Below are 17,020 nucleotides of genomic sequence, written 5' to 3'. Positions count from 1 at the left end.
CATCCTCTCATGAGCCGTCAGCAGTGTCCAGTACACGTCTGCCATCAATAATTGTAAAGACAGCTCACAGTAAGTTGGAAAATTGTGTGTTTGTGTGTGCCCATGTGAGGTAGAGAAGTATGTCACCATCACAAACACAGTAGTAAAGTATAACTCAAAATATATTTTTTCTTCCCATCCAGGTCAGCCATTACCAGGCAGTTCAACACACCCCAGCATTCATCCTTCCCAACTCCCTGGCTGTCCTCCTGTGAACAACCACATGAAGATGGTGTCATTGTGGCGTTTCCCTTCTCAGCCAGAGTTGATTGACAACATCTCTGATCTTCCCTCTATGCTTAAGGCATGGCAGATTCATCCTATTCACATCCTGCGAGGGTGCCTTAGTGATCCTGAGCTGGCAGCTGGGATCATGTACAGGTACGGTGGAACACTGCAGCTGAACCATGTCCAGGGTGAGGGGGCTATGGTTCTTGTCTGGATCCCCATCAGAGGTACATCTCAGCAGGTGGGCTACCACTTCCATCAGGCTCAGGGGGTCACTGGAATCCGAGTTTCATCTGAGCTGTTTCAAGCCCAGGGGATGACAAGGGTGGCTGGCTGGATCTATCAACGTCTGGTAGACCTGAAGCAACCAGGTGTTCGACTTCCAGCTGTCTTTGATCCAGTTCGGATTGCAGACCTCAATGCAGTCTCCAAACGGGTGTCAGGGGATGAGAGGTATCCAGCCCTTCAGTTAGTATCAATATTTTTCTTATACCCCGGTGGGTTATCTCCCAAATAGGAGCCCTTCTGTGTGGAGTTTGCATGTTCTCCCCGTGCTCACATGGGGTTTCCTCCACCTCACGTCAGTAAGGACCCCCACCAAAAACATGTACCCATCATCGTCTGACCAGCGATGGACACTTATCACCTGGTCCCCGGGCGCGTCCACGTATGCTGCCCACTGCTCCTGGTTGTGCCCCCGGAGGAAGGACAAGCCAGGATGGGTCAAATGCAGAGGATCCATTTCACCAGCCACCATCAAAGCGTGTGTGTGTGTGTGTGTGTGCAAGCATGTGTTGTAGTGTGTGACTCCCAGCACAAAGGGCGTATGTGCCGTTTCATTGTCATTCAGCAGACACTTTTATCCAAAGCGACTTACAAGGGAGAATAACATTCAAGCTACATTGCGACAGAGACATTAGGGTAAAAATAAATACTGCTAGGTAGCGCTAAGTAATTGTAAGTTAGGAGAGGAGGTACTCTCTGAAGAGCTGGGTCTTCAAGTGCTTCTAAAAGACAGAGAGGGAGGTCCCTGCTCCGGTCATTTTTGGCAGCTCGTTCCACCAACGTGGAACTACAAATGAGAATAACCTGGATTGCCGTGGTTTGTACGGCCGGCAGAGCCAGGCGACGCTCATTTGATGAACGCAGCATCCGGGGGGTAACATGTGCTTTTACAAGAGCATTTAAGTAGGTGGGAGCATTCCCAACAATCTCTCTGTAGGCAAACATAAGAGTGGCATATTGGGTCAGGTACAGCCTGACTTTTCGGATGTTGAATAGTGCAAAGTGGCAGGACCGGGAGACGGCGGCAACATGGTCCGAGAATGTCAGTTGGTCATCAATAATGACACCTAGATTCCTTGCAGCCTTGGTAGGAACAAGAGAAAGAGAGTCAATTTTAATATCAATGTTGTGATAAATAGCTTGTTTGGCCGGGAAGAACAGCATGTTTGGCCGGGAAGACCAGCAGTTTCTGTCATATGGAACTCAAGCAGGGCCCAAACAGTCCTAATGTGCACACAGGGTTCCCAGGTGTAACAGGGAAGTACATTTACTGCCCAGCAAAGATCTTCTCCCTGTCCAAAGACCAGGGCATGAACAATGAGATGACCTGGAAGCACTTCAAGGAGTCTGGTTTTTATAACATCGAAAAACAGAGATGGGAGGTGGAAAAGGGGAAATAATGTATGTGAAAATTGAAAAAATCTTCTTGGTAAATTGTATATATCTTTGTAAATGGTTTTATTGACTAAAAGTATTCATACTTTCGAGTCTCCCATTTTCTAAAGCTTATGAGAATAAATTCAAAAATCATCTACTACGCATTAATTTTGTTTAAGCAGAGTCTTTGTTTTATTCAAGTATTCTACATAAGGAGTTGTTGCTGTGTTGAGATTGTTCTAGTGAAGAACAGACATTTTCCATACCTTAGTTATTTTTTTCAGCTGTGATAGAAACTCACTGAAATGAGCTTGCACCAACTGTTTCCGCCCAGTTTCAAACTGGGGACTTTTTGCTTCTGGAGCGAATGTGATAACCACTACACCACAGAAACTGTAGGTCTTGCTTCCATTGTGTTTGTATTATGGCCTGTACCCATTACAATGGTTCCACAGCACTTACTTATTGAGCATGCAAAATAAAAACTAGTTTTAGAAGGGATGTCTGATTCTCCAGTGAAGCGGTAATCCTGTTTGTTTCGGATGTTAGAGGTCCCCTGTTTGAAAAAGGGCAGAAACACACTTTTTTGTTGAGTATCCTCGTTCTTATTTTTTATGCAGCTGGAACCAGGGAGCCTTTTTTAACAATCAAGTCTCCCTCATTCAATTGCTGAAAAAAAAAAATTCAAAACTCAACAAATAGGCTTTTGTCTAGTTTGAAGCACAGTCTTTGTCATTGCTTTGTTTTAGTTTTGTTCAAGTCTTGACTTAGTTATTGCTCTGTTGAGATTGTTGTGTCAAAAAAAGACATTGCCAGAAGTTAGTGAATTGCTTCAGCTTTGATGAAGATACAAATCTCCTGTAATGAGCTCACATCTACTGTTTCTGCCCAGTTTTGAAGTGGGGACCTTTTGAGTGTAAAGTGAATGTGATAATCGCTACACCACAGAAACTGCCTCTTGTTGTTTCTAGCGTATTTACATTTTGGCATATACCCATTACATTGGTTCCAGAGCACTACGTCACTGAGCAGGCAAAACAAAATTGAGTTGGCACAATGTGTTTCAGTAGTGTAGTTATTATCATATTGGCCTTAAACCCGAATGGTCCCATGGATAAAACACTGTTGCTTTGATCAAACACAGACGTTGCCATGGTAGCCTTTGGTTTTTACTATCTAGTGTCCCCTTTTCCAACGCTGATGATTTTTTTTTTTTTTTTTTACAATTTACACACCCATGATTTCTCATTTTCAACCTCCCATCATCTTATAAAATACAGACTCCTTGAAGCCCTTCCAGTGCATCTCATTGTCCATACCCTGATCTTTGTACAAGGAGAAGACCTTTAGCTTGGCAGTAAATGCACTTCCCTGCTACACCAGGGAAGCCTGTGTGCACATTAGGACGGTTTGCGCCCTGCTTCAGTTCCATGTAACAGAAACGGCACATCCGCCCTTTGTGCTGGTAGTCGGGCCATTTACTCAATTGTTGCCCTCTTCTTTTTGTGCTCCAGTTTCTGTTGGAAGAACTAAGTCTCCATAAAGTCTTGAAAGGGCATTTTGGAGTTTGTCAGGCCGTCAGCACCATAGGCTTTAAAAACCTTTGTGGAACAATATAAATAACGGACAGGGCCTTGCTGGTAGAAAAAGTGGATGGAGGAGACATCATTTTGGTACCTGGACTTTGGCTGACCACAGGAAGGGCATGACCTTGTTTGTTTCCTGCATCCTTGCTTTTGTTGTTGCCACTCCATGATGCCTTGCATAATCCTTTTAATTAAGTCCTCAGTTAAAGGTGCAGCAGGTTAAGGTGGATTTACTACAGCTGGAGGCAGGGAAACAAAAGGCACACAGACTGTCTCACTCTCCTCTGCTAAAGTGTGCCATAACTACTATCTCTCTTGGAGCGTCTCTGAGCCGGTGTTCAATATAGAGCTGGTGTTCAGTGGCTTGGCCATAGACTTCACAAACTGCGCAATGTGAAACATTGTTGTTGGGTGGAGCATACTGTTTGGGTTGGTTGCAGAGTTCTGAACCATATCAGCATTTTCCTGGTCCACAAGCTTCAGCATGTTTTTTATAAAGCAGGATGTCGAATTTCTCCTTCATAGAGGATATCCAACGCTTGTGGTCAAGGACAAACACTCTCCCACCAGTCTTCACTTGTTTAGTGCGAGCCATTGACAGAGGTGGTGTCCAAGTGGTTTCTAGAAGAGGAACATGAGAGGTAAGGCAAAAAAGTAATTATTTCCTGTATAAGAAAAATATACTGTAGATACTAACAATTGACAAATGTTTATGTTGCTATTATAATGTGTTTACCTGTCTCTGTGAGAGGCTCAGAATCACTACTTGTAGTCATTTACTTTAATAGCAGGGGGAATGCAGGAAATTGGTACAGCTGGTGTGGAGGGGAGGGTGACTGAACTGGGGGTGAGGGCTGAAGGCTGCTCTGTGAAGGTGAAGTTCCTGGCATGAACTCTTTCTTGCTCCTGTGCTTTTCCCAGGCGAGTGGAACGGGACAGCAAACAGGCTCCACATAATCCATACCAAACCTCTCTCTCGCTGCTGGAAAGATGAAGGTCAGGATATGTCTTATCCCCTAACACTCGTTTGGAGAACTAGTTCAAATACAGCTGGAAGCCGAACACCTGGTTGCTTCAGGCCTACCAGATGTGGATAGTTCCAGCGAGCCAACGCTGTAATCCCCTGGGCTTGGAACAGCTCCAATGAAACCTCCATTGACCCACTGAGCCTGTAGGAAGTGGTAGCCCTCCTGCTAAGATGTACCTCACCTCACCTGCCACCCTAAAGGCCTCACAGCAGTCTCTGAGGAAGAAGAAGAAACAGTCTATCACACACACACACACACACACACACACACACTTTTCAAACGGTGATGAGCTGTCTTTACAATTAGTGATGGCAGAGGTTTACTGGACACTGCTGACCGATCATGAGAGGAGGAGAGATGCTCTGAGAAAAGTTTTTTTTTTAAATCCAAGTAATTATTAAAACACAAAAAAAAATAACATCTGTGAGAGAAAAATGCTTACGATCATTTATTTTGAATGAGGACAAAGGCTTCTACCTCCAGAAGGGGAGTTTTCTTTTTTCCCAGGAACCCCCCAACTTTTTGTAAAGAGAAATGTTCTTTCTCTCTACAATGTCAATTCTAACAAGGAAGAACCAGATCACATTTCATCCTGTTTACCTTGTATGGAGATGAAGAATAACCACAGGGGTGCCTGGAGGTGCATTGTAAGGGATTGTAACTCGCGTCTGCCAAGTCATTTACAAGTTCCTGTAAATGTAACTGTTTTAGGTTGGCATCCAGGGAGACGGTTCAGGGACACAGACTTGTAAATGACTTATGACCCAAGCCACACCCTCTGTTTCTGTATAAAACCCACGGTCTTCAGAAATGATATCAGACTGGTCAGAACACTGCTTTGGAGCAGTACTGAACCTTTCTCTTTATTCTGCAGAATAAATAATCTTGAATATTCTCTGTTTTTGTTTTCTTGTAGCAGGCAGATTAACCTCACCCATCATTGAAGAAGAATTTCTTCCACAGTTTTGGCATAATCGGCAGGATCTCTGCTTGGCTCTGTTGGACCTCTTCATGACCAGGTTGTGTGCACAATGGCAGGCAGGAATCAACTGTGAAGACATCCGAGAAGGAGTTGTCTGGACATGACTGGCAGATCCAGAAGAAACAACACGAGATCTTGAAAAAAATAAGGTGAGGACTAACTGAGATACTTAACCGATCAGAGAAGATCGAAGGAAAAGCTATTGTGTAGTAAATGGCTCTGGGTGATCTTCTTTGTTAACTCACAAATCCCCCCCTCACATAGACATATGGCTTGTTTGCGTGCGGTGCAACTAGGAAGGGGTAGTGGATATATCAGTCTGGAGGACCGTGGAAGTGGCCAATATTGTATCGATCAAGAGGATCGTGGGTTTTTGTTTATCTTTTTTTAATATATATATTTTTATTCAGTAATAACTCGACATTAATGAATACAATTATAGAATAATATTATAGAGTATTGTTGATTCCTCCTAGCAGAAGCATCGAGGGAAGGTAAGAAACTTTTGGTGTTGTAGGAATACAATAAAATTAATTAATAACTAGAGTAAAATTGATTATAAAAATAGGGAATAAAAATAAAATCAAATACAATAATAATAATTGTTAATATTATATTTGTAAATTATTGTTTTGTTTCTTGTTTTTACTTTTTTTTACTAACTAGTTTCAGTACGTTTTAAATAAATCAAATAAATTGTGATCAAATTGGTGTCTGGCCGATTGATCACTCTGGAACATGTATCAATGAGATGAGTTCGGAGAGATTCTTTCAGTTTCTTGAGCTTTGTTTAGCCTCCTGGCTGATAAAAATCTCAATTAAACAAGCGAATGTATGAACGCAAGATAAGCGTGGTATGTGTGCTGTACATAACATGTCAAACTAGTTTCACACATGAGTCCTTGGTGTAAAAGTACCATTATAATCTAAAATATCTGGTAGGATTGCTAGAAAGGATATCGTAAGGTTTTAAATTAATTTGGGAAAAAAAAAAGATTGGATCTATTTTTTTTTATATACAACAAGGCGAGAGAGAGACCTGTAAAGGTAATGATAGACTGAAACGATTAGGGAAGATGAAATATGTAAGACAATGACAATGAAAGTGGGAAAGTTTGCCCATGATGCATTTGGGATTCTTTGTTTAGGATGAAACTTGGAGAAGAGTGCCTGTTAAAGTTATTTTAGTAGGATATTGTTTCAGCAGAGGAAGCTGCAGAACTGAATGATTTAACTAATAGTCAAATGGTGTACAACAAAGGTCATTGCTGTGGTAGTATGCATAGATTTTGCACGTTTTGAACTGTTGGATTGTGTTTAGAGAGATAATTGTGATGTTGATAATAGTGTTGTGGTGAGTTGAAGCAGGTTTTAAGTTGCTGGAAAGTGTTTTGGTTCATTAAATGTGACTTTGGTAAGGTTAGGAGTATGGTGAGGTTTTTTTTAACTATAGTTTGTGCTTTGTTAATAGATTTTATTGCAAAGCATTCCAAACTGATCAAACTAAATTGATCAACATAGATCAAAAAAAAAAAGCTTCCAAAATATGTTTTAAGACATCCCGGAGAGCAGATATGATGCATAGTAGCAGAAGAAACTAATTAGCTTTTGGTTTATAAAGAGTTATTTTTTTTTATTTACTTTATTGTCCCCATTTGTGTTTTTGTGTCAAAGGAATCTGCTGGTTGAGATAAGATAATCCTTTATCTATCCCACAGAGGGAAAGTCTGCAGTGTTACAACAGTAACAAATTGAAAGGCACAAAGCATTAGTAAATTGGTAAATCTAAATCAAAGGACATGATATGAATAACTAAATAGTATAGATTTAACACTACACATTAAATCATGATATTGCATGAGTGAATTGTTTGTTTTGGTGTGATATACAACTGTGTTTGTATGTTTCAAATCCTTACCGGTTGCTTTTTTGTTATTATCAGTAAGGCTGGTTAAGGCTGGTATTTCTTTTGTCTTACTCTAGAAATAATCTCGATTTGACATTGAATAAGGTAGATGTTGATATACAGTAAAAAACTTAACAAGTAGTTTAACAAAGAGGAATAATTGTTTTGTTTTGTATACAAGAGAGGTAATGGATTGTTTACGTCCGCTTACTAAAAAAACTTAAATAAATGTGAAATACGTTGGCCATTTAGATGTTTTTTTTTTATTTGGACATTCAAAAATTTTAATTTTAAACTTTAAAATTTCTTGTGATTCGATTAATGTTATAATTATGTATTGATGAAATAACCAACGCATCTATTCAGTGTTTGATTTCAGCAGTTTTGAGCAGGAATCCACTGACTGCAGTTTTGAACAGTGTAGATGTAACAGCTTCTGATTGGGAAGGCTTGGAGGACTGACAAAGAGATCAGATCAAAGAGAATTGCTCTACAATTGAGTAAGGCCATAACATGTCCAGCATTCAAAGTTCCTTGTACATTATTGTATTTATTACAATTTGTATTTAACAGATTTGCAAATTTGATTATTGAACAGGCTCAATTGGAATTATTTTGAGATGAAATGCATGCAAGTATATCAATGGAAATACCTTGATTGAATTGAGCTCTATATCCCATACTGAGCTCCATCGTTAATATTTATTAAAGCATCAGATATTATTGCGTGCATTATAGAACCAGAATACTTCTTGATTCGTTCTTATTAAAAATATGACATTCTACTTGTCTGGTCTCGTTGTTGAAACATTCTTCAGAAGCTGAGTTAAGGAATACTGTGTTCACACTCATGCACACTGTTGTCAGAGCACCTTGGAGTGGTTATCGCTATGACACTGCTTCTTACAGTGGTACACCACTCCTTTCATCTTATGATAATGTATGAGAACAATAATTTAAGCACCTTAGGGTTTTTTCACACAAACCCAAAAACCTGATTTCCTGCTGAGAGACTTGCCTACGCCTGCATTTCTGAGAAGGTCTGTGAAAACCTTATATACGAGATCCAGTTTGACCAACGTCAGGCTGAATAACTTGGGGCATTTTCTGAACAACGAAAAAGCTTCTGTTATGGAAAATCAAATGCACTGTTGACTCCAGCTGATCCTTCCCTCCACCAATGAACATGAAGTGTTTGGCCTTCAAGTACAGCAAACACACAATTGAAAAAGATGTTGTGCACAGTTGAGGAGCCTAATCAACTGTGCTCCTTTGGAACTGGATTTGGTGATGTCACTGCATTAGACAAAACATGAAACTGAATGACTGCAATTGGAATTTGTACTCCAACTGAGAACTGTGGTATGATTGACCACCTGAAGTCCTGCTGGAAATGATATCTGTGTGATTACCATGGAGGCTGCTTCTGTGTTTTCTTAGCCATTGCTTTATCGATCTGTCTATCCTTATAGTACACAGATTATAGATGAAAGTGATTGTTTCATTAATTGCCAAATATGTTATTAATAGCCATTCTAGGTTTTAGATGGTCTCAATTTGAATGCTGGCTATGTTATTGTCATTATACATATATATTTGTTTTAAAAAGGTGTTAACTTGATTGGAATGCCAAATAACCTCTCCATTTTACTCTAATCAGACTGCAGAATGATGGGACTTATAGTTGAATACTCCCTGGCCAAAAGGTAAGACTAGCAGTTCAAAGCTTAACACATAATGTATGTAATTTTTAAATTGACCATGAGATAATCAATAGTTGATCAAATGTTATATATCAACGCCAGTTAGGCTCCTATTATATGGATTACGTTAGGGTTCTATTCGATTGGTGACTGCTGACATCTCAGGCTTAGTGTTTGCAGGTATTAATTGTACCTTTAAGGGTATAAGTAAGAATTATACAAATAAATCGATAATAAATTAAAATATGAATAAAGTATTGACCGCTAAATTTTAAGATGGCTTTGTATGTGAATCACATTTTTCCTTACCCTCTGGAGTTGCTTAATTATAATTAGATTTAACATACTTGGTACAGTATGTACTGAGCTGCATCTTTCCCCCAAGTTTTTTCATTGTTTTACTTGTTTGACATATGGTAGGTACCATTTGTCAAAAAGGAGAGGTATAGATAGAGAATTAAGTAAACATAAAGATTGTGCTTAGAACAATGCAGAGACCTCATGATGGACCTATCAAGGTGACGCTTTGTCATGATTAAAATATTGTTTGGTGATAATTGCGTAACAGGACGGAATTGTTTGTTTTACAGGAACCGTGATCTTGTCGCAATGAACTTGATTGAATCAATGGCATCTCATGGGAAAAAAGCTATAGCAGCTTGGAAGAAGGGGTTAGTAGCTCAGGAGGTAGAGCTGGTCGTCCAGTTATCTAAATGTTGCTGGATCGATCCCAGGCTCCTCCTGCAAGCATGCTGTAGTGTCCTTGAGCAAAACACTTAACCCCTAATTGCTCCTGATGGCGGCGTCTGTCGGTGTTTGAAAAGTTGTAAGTCACTTTGGATAAAAGCCTCTGCTAAATGTAAAAAAAGGAAGGTAATGAACCACTGATAGCTGACTCTCCTACATTTTCTTCTGCAACCAACCAAACTAAGGCTGCCATTCCAATTTTCTAAGCAATTCCTTGAGAACCGGCCTGGGTTAATTTTCCCTTCCTTCATTCTAACCTGAATCCCATGAAGGTCATTGCGTAACAGGACGGAATTGTTCGTTTTACAGTCACCGTGAGCCTGTCGCAATGAACTTGATTGAATCAATGCCATCTCATGGGATAAAAGCTATAGTAGCTTGGATGAAGGAAATGAACCACTGATAGCTGACTCTCCTACGACTTTGCCTACAACGAACCAAACTAAGTCTGCCGTTCCGATTATCTAAGCAACTTTAGCTGAACTTGGCTCATTGAGCTAGTGGCATGATTCTCACATAAATTTGGAGTGGTCCAGGGTTCAACTCCCGGAGGAGTAACGGTAAGCACTTCGGAATTTGAATCCAGTGATCTGAGTGCAAATCTCAGTGGAATCTGAATTGGCCTATTTCTGCACTTCGCACTCAGAAAATCTTCAGACACTAATGCAAATTTGTGTTGTTTGATTACCTCACGTGTCATTTGGTGCTCTTCTTGAACAAGTTGACTGTGTATTACAGGCAGTGGGCATTTATTTGAATACAAGAAATCCCTTCTAACGCACAGCTAGATGAAAGCATTTAAAATCCATAAGCAATCAAAGAAAACTTGCCCAAAAAAATGTCTTTGGCACAACGCTCAATGCAATTCCTTAAGAACCGGCCTGAGTTAATTTTCCCTCCCTTCAGTCTAACCTGAATCCCATGAAGGTCATTGCGTAACAGGACGGAATTGTTCGTTTTACAGTCACCGTGAGCCTGTCGCAATGAACTTGATTGAATCAATGCCATCTCATGGGATAAAAGCTATAGTAGCTTGGATGAAGGAAATGAACCACTGATGGCTGACTCTCCTACGACTTTGCCTACAACGAACCAAACTAAGTCTGCCGTTCCGATTATCTAAGCAACTTTAGCTGAACTTGGCACATTGAGCTAGTGGCATGATTCTCACATAAATCTGGAGCGGTCCAGGGTTCAGCTCCCGGAGGAGTAAAAGTAAGCACTTCGGACTCTGAATCCAGTGATCTGAGTGCAAATCTCGGTGTTACCTGATTTGGTTTATTTCTGCACTTCGCACTCAGAAAGTCTTCTGACACATCTGACATCGCTTCTAAAGATACATATGCAGGTTCCATGGTGTAATGGTTAGCACTTTGGACTCTGAATCCAGTGATCTGAGTTCAAGTCTCAGTGGAACCTGAATTGATCTATTTCTGCACTTCGCACTCAGTAAGTCTTCTGACACATCTGTCTAGGATCTCAGACGCTAATGCAAATTTATATTGTTTGATTACCTCACGTGTCATTTGGTGCTCTTCTTGAACAAGTCGACTGTGTATTACAGGCAGTGGGCATTTATTTGAATGCAAGAAATCCCTTCTAACGCACAGCTTGATGAAAGCATTTGAAATCCATAAGCAATCAAAGAAAACTTGCCCAAAAAAATGTCTTTGGCACAACACTGAATGCAATTCCTTGAGAACCGGCCTGAGTTAATTTTCCCTCCCTTCATTCTAACCTGAATCCCATGAAGGTCATTGCGTAACAGGACGGAATTGTTCGTTTTACAGTCACCGTGAGCCTGTCGCAATGAACTTGATTGAATCAATGCCATCTCATGGGATAAAAGCTATAGTAGCTTGGATGAAGGAAATGAACCACTGATAGCTGACTCTCCTACGACTTTGCCTACAACGAACCAAACTAAGTCTGCCGTTCCGATTATCTAAGCAACTTTAGCTGAACTTGGCTCATTGAGCTAGTGGCATGATTCTCACATATATTTGGAGTGGTCCAGGGTTCAACTCCCGGAGGAGTAATGGTAAGCACTTCGGACTCTGAATCCAGTGATCTGAGTGCAAATCTCAGTGGAATCTGAATTGGCCTATTTCTGCACTTCGCACTCAGAAAATCTTCAGACACTAATGCAAATTTGTGTTGTTTGATTACCTCACGTGTCATTTGGTGCTCTTCTTGAACAAGTTGACTGTGTATTACAGGCAGTGGGCATTTATTTGAATGCAAGAAATCCCTTCTAACGCACAGCTTGATGAAAGCATTTGAAATCCATAAGCAATCAAAGAAAACTTGCCCAAAAAAATGTCTTTGGCACAACGCTCAATGCAATTCCTTGAGAACCGGCCTGAGTTAATTTTCCCTCCCTTCATTCTAACCTGAATCCCATGAAGGTCATTGCGTAACAGGACTGAATTGTTCGTCTTACAGTCACCGTGAGCCTGTCGCAATGAACTTGATTGAATCAATGCCATCTCATGGGATAAAAGCTATAGTAGCTTGGATGAAGGAAATGAACCACTGATAGCTGACTCTCCTACGACTTTGCCTACAACGAACCAAACTAAGTCTGCCGTTCCGATTATCTAAGCAACTTTAGCTGAACGTGGCACATTGAGCTAGTGGCATGATTCTCACATAAATCTGGAGCGGTCCAGGGTTCAGCTCCCGGAGGAGTAAAAGTAAGCACTTCGGACTCTGAATCCAGTGATCTGAGTGCAAATCTCGGTGTTACCTGATTTGGTTTATTTCTGCACTTCGCACTCAGAAAGTCTTCTGACACATCTGACATCGCTTCTAAAGATACATATGCAGGTTCCATGGTGTAATGGTTAGCACTTTGGACTCTGAATCCAGTGATCTGAGTTCAAGTCTCAGTGGAACCTGAATCGATCTATTTCTGCACTTCGCACTCAGAAAATCTTCAGACACGAAAGCAAATTTGTGTTGTTTGATTACCTCACGTGTCATTTGGTGCTCTTCTTGAACAAGTTGACTGTGTATTACAGGCAGTGGGCATTTATTTGAATGCAAGAAATCCCTTCTAACGCACAGCTTGATGAAAGCATTTGAAATCCATAAGCAATCAAAGAAAACTTGCCCAAAAAAATGTCTTTGGCACAACGCTGAATGCAATTCCTTGAGAACCGGCCTGAGTTAATTTTCCCTCCCTTCATTCTAACCTGAATCCCATGAAGGTCATTGTGTAACAGGACGGAATTGTTCGTTTTACAGTCACCGTGAGCCTGTCGCAATGAACTTGATTGAATCAATGCCATCTCATGGGATAAAAGCTATAGTAGCTTGGATGAAGGAAATGAACCACTGATAGCTGACTCTCCTACGACTTTGCCTACAACGAACCAAACTAAGTCTGCCGTTCCGATTATCTAAGCAACTTTAGCTGAACTTGGCTCATTGAGCTAGTGGCATGATTCTCACATATATTTGGAGTGGTCCAGGGTTCAACTCCCGGAGGAGTAATGGTAAGCACTTCGGACTCTGAGTCCAGTGATCTGAGTGCAAATCTCAGTGGAATCTGAATTGGCCTATTTCTGCACTTCGCACTCAGAAAATCTTCAGACACTAAAGCAAATTTGTGTTGTTTGATTACCTCACGTGTCATTTGGTGCTCTTCTTGAACAAGTTGACTGTGTATTACAGGCAGTGGGCATTTATTTGAATGCAAGAAATCCCTTCTAACGCACAGCTTGATGAAAGCATTTGAAATTTATAAGCAATCAAAGAAAACTTGCCCAAAGAAATGTCTTTGGCACAAAGCTGAATGCAATTCCTTGAGAACCGGCCTGAGTTAATTTTCCCTCCCTTCAGTCTAACCTGAATCCCATGAAGGTCATTGCGTAACAGGACGGAATTGTTCGTTTTACAGTCACCGTGAGCCTGTCGCAATGAACTTGATTGAATCAATGCCATCTCATGGGATAAAAGCTATAGTAGCTTGGATGAAGGAAATGAACCACTGATGGCTGACTCTCCTACGACTTTGCCTACAACGAACCAAACTAAGTCTGCCGTTCCGATTATCTAAGCAACTTTAGCTGAACGTGGCACATTGAGCTAGTGGCATGATTCTCACATAAATCTGGAGCGGTCCAGGGTTCAGCTCCCGGAGGAGTAAAAGTAAGCACTTCGGACTCTGAATCCAGTGATCTGAGTGCAAATCTCGGTGTTACCTGATTTGGTTTATTTCTGCACTTCGCACTCAGAAAGTCTTCTTACACATCTGACATCGCTTCTAAAGATACATATGCAGGTTCCATGGTGTAATGGTTAGCACTTTGGACTCTGAATCCAGTGATCTGAGTTCAAGTCTCAGTGGAACCTGAATTGGTCTATTTTCGCACTCAATAAGTCTTCTGACACATCTGTCTAGGATCTCGGACGCTAATGCAAATTTATGTTGTTTGATTACCTCACGTGTCATTTGGTGCTCTTTTTGAACAAGTCGACTGTGTATTACAGGCAGTGGGCATTTATTTGAATGCAAGAAATCCCTTCTAACGCACAGCTTGATGAAAGCATTTGAAATCCATAAGCAGTCAAAGAAAACCTGCCCAAAAAAATGTCTTTGGCACAAAGCTGAATGCAATTCCTTGAGAACCGGTCTGAGTTAATTTTCCCTCCCTTCATTCAAACCTAAATCCCATTAAGGTCATTGCGTAACAGGACGGAATTGTTCGTTTTACAGTCACCGTGAGCCTGTCGCAATGAACTTGATTGAATCAATGCCATCTCATGGGATAAAAGCTATAGTAGCTTGGATGAAGGAAATGAACCACTGATAGCTGACTCTCCTACGACTTTGCCTACAACGAACCAAACTAAGTCTGCCGTTCCGATTATCTAAGTGATCTGAGTTCAAGTCTCAGTGGAACCTGAATTGGTCTATTTCTGCACTTCACACTCAATAAGTCTTCTGACACATCTGTCTAGGATCTCAGACGCTAATGCAAATTTATGTTGTTTGATTACCTCACATGACATTTGGTGCTCTTCTTGAACAAGTTGACTGTGTATTACAGGGAGTGGGCATTTATTTGAAAGCAAGAAATCCCTTCTAACGCACAGCTTGATGAAAGCATTTGATATCCATTAGCAATCAAAGAAAACTTGCCCAAAAAGATGTCTTTGGCACAAAGCTGTATGCAATTCCTTGAGAACCGGCCTGGGTTAATCTTCCCTTCCTTCATTCTAACCTGAATCCCATGAAGGTCATTGCGTAACGGGACGGAATTGTTCGTTTTACAGTCACCGTGAGCTTGTCGCAAAGAACTTGATTGAATCAATGCCATCTCATGGGATAAAAGCTATAGTAGCTTGGATGAAGGAAATGAACAACTGATAGCTGACTCTCCTACGGCTTTGCCTACAACCAACCAAACTAAGTCTGCCGTTCCGATTATCTAAGCAACTTTAGCTGAACTTGGCTCATTGATCTAGTGGGTGATTCTCACTTAGGGTGGGAGCAGCCAGGGTTCAACTGCCGGAGCAGTAATGGTAAGCACTTCGGACTCTGAATCCAATGATCTGAGTGCAAATCTCGGTGGAACCTGAATTGGCCTATTTCTGCACTTCGCACTCAGAAAGTCTTCAGACACTAATGCAAATTTGTGTTGTTTGATTACCTCACGTGTCATTTGGTGCTCTTCTTTAACAAGTTGACTGTGTATTACAGGCAGTAGGCATTTATTTGAAAGCAAGAAATCCCGTCTAACGCAGAGCTTAATGAAAGCATTTGAAATCCATAAGCAATCAAAGAAAACTTGCCCAAAAAGATTTCTTTGGCACAAAGCTGTATGCAATTCCTTGAGAACCGGCCTGGGTTAATTTTCCCTTCCTTCATTCTAACCTGAATCCCATGTAGGTCATTGCGTAACGGGACGGAATTGTTCGTTTTACAGTCACCGTGAGCTTGTCGCAATGAACTTGATTGAATCAATGCCATCTCATGGGATAAAAGCTATAGTAGCTTGGATGAAGGAAATGAACCACTGATAGCTGACTCTCCTAAGGCTTTGCCTACAACCAACCAAACTAAGTCTGCCCTTTCGATTTTCTAAGCAACTTCAGCTGATCTTGGCTCATTGATCTAGTGGGTGCTTCTCATTTAGGGTGGGAGCGGCGAGGGTTAAACTGCTGGAGCAGTAATGGTAAGCACTTCGGACTCTGAATCCAGTGATCTAAGTGCAAATCTCGGTGGAACCTGATTTGGTTTAGTTCTGCTCTTTGCACTCTCAAAGTCTTCTGACACATCTATCTATGAAATTGGGTCCCACATTCTAAAATAGGACCCACCGCACACTTCAGGGTCATTTGGCAGCTTTGCCCTTTTTTGCATCATTTGAAAGTGGAGAATCAGAGCTTCCAAATAAGGTCTTCCTTGTGCAAATCAAGCAAATATTTTTAAAGCTATGACTTAATATTGACAAGGTTGTGGCAAACTGTGATTCTGAGACAATCACTTCCACGTTTTACCCAGACTTGCTTCATTCAGCCAGCTCCCAGAATGCAAATGTGTTTGGCGGACAAACAAAGCCTCATGGCTAATTAACATAATGCTGAATGGGCCAATCACAAACAGCGTTAAACCTGTCAACAACACAACTTTTTTTGTTTTTAAATAAGCTTTCATTTAAAAGTAAGAGTATACATGTTTTATAGTAGAATTATGTTTGAGTTTAAAAGTACAGACAACTCAACAAAATGTAGAGTTTATCAACAATATGAGTCTCGGAAAACCTGAAATCTGAATATCTGTCATCAACCTTAATGGACTTCATCACGTCATCAACGGGTGTATCGTCGGTCTCCTACAGTGGTTTTTGAATATATTCCATTTCATCGTCACAGTCAGGTTGAAATCCGTTATTTGAAATGTTCTCCAAGTCCAGGATAATATCAGATTCAGCGGCGCTTTCGTTCTCAGTGTTGCTGTCAGAAAAACTGACCATCATTGCGGAACATTAAGTCCAGTACGCACTGCTAACACTGACTTGGATCTATTGCACTGGTCAGATTAAGGTCCGAGATGTCATTCAGAGCTTCCAGTACACGCTTCGCGTAATCCATAACTATACGGAGAAGAAAGTTTTCACAAACAAGTG

This window comes from Zeus faber, assembly GCF_960531495.2.
Source record: "Zeus faber genome assembly, chromosome: 22".
Taxonomy (NCBI): domain Eukaryota; kingdom Metazoa; phylum Chordata; class Actinopteri; order Zeiformes; family Zeidae; genus Zeus; species Zeus faber.
The sequence above is the reverse complement of the archived record's forward strand: the minus strand, read 5'-3'. Positions refer to the sequence as shown.